The 555-nt window shown below is 38.9% G+C and overlaps 1 protein-coding gene across 1 annotated transcript in view; it reads left to right on the forward strand.

The window, feature by feature from the left end:
• The window catches only part of LOC119591911 (glycogenin-1-like), a gene marked incomplete in the record, with an annotated part of 51,207 nt that overhangs the window by 49,178 nt on the left and 1,474 nt on the right, over positions 1-555 (forward strand).

A 555-nucleotide genomic window follows, 5' to 3' on the forward strand; every position in this document is an offset into this window, starting at 1 on the left:
TTATTTACTGGTATTCTTAGCAATAGATACAATGTAGGATGATTATATTACTAACATTAATACACTTTAGTAACTAATCCACCATCCATCCTCCCTAACATGCTGCTCTGTAGGATGTACAAGAAATTTCTAGCACTGTTCACTCAAACGATGAATCCAGTTCCACGTGTTCAGTAAACGGAGACTGCGAGGTAAAAAGTAGTCGTAATTTGACTTCCAAAGTTGGAGACGATACAGAGCACGCACAGTGTGTTAGTTTTTCAGAAACACTTGCTCTGAGGAGTGACATAGAGCCAAGTGTGTGTGTCTGCAATGCAGGCAGTGATAGAGGGGAAGAACCTCAGGTAACATCAAAGAAGTAGATATCACTGCACTTAGAGCTTTCTCTTTTGCACACATTGAATGAGGAATAGTATTGATGAAAGGAAAAAATGAATGGTGAAGGAAGGATATTAGCAGAATTAAAGGCATTAATGGTGCATGTGACTTGGAGGAAAAGTAAAGACTGGGGAGACTTTCCTCTTTATTGGTTATAGTTCATGATGGTTAAGCAAC

This window comes from Penaeus monodon, chromosome 29 (genome assembly GCF_015228065.2).
Source record: "Penaeus monodon isolate SGIC_2016 chromosome 29, NSTDA_Pmon_1, whole genome shotgun sequence".
Lineage (NCBI taxonomy): Eukaryota > Metazoa > Arthropoda > Malacostraca > Decapoda > Penaeidae > Penaeus > Penaeus monodon.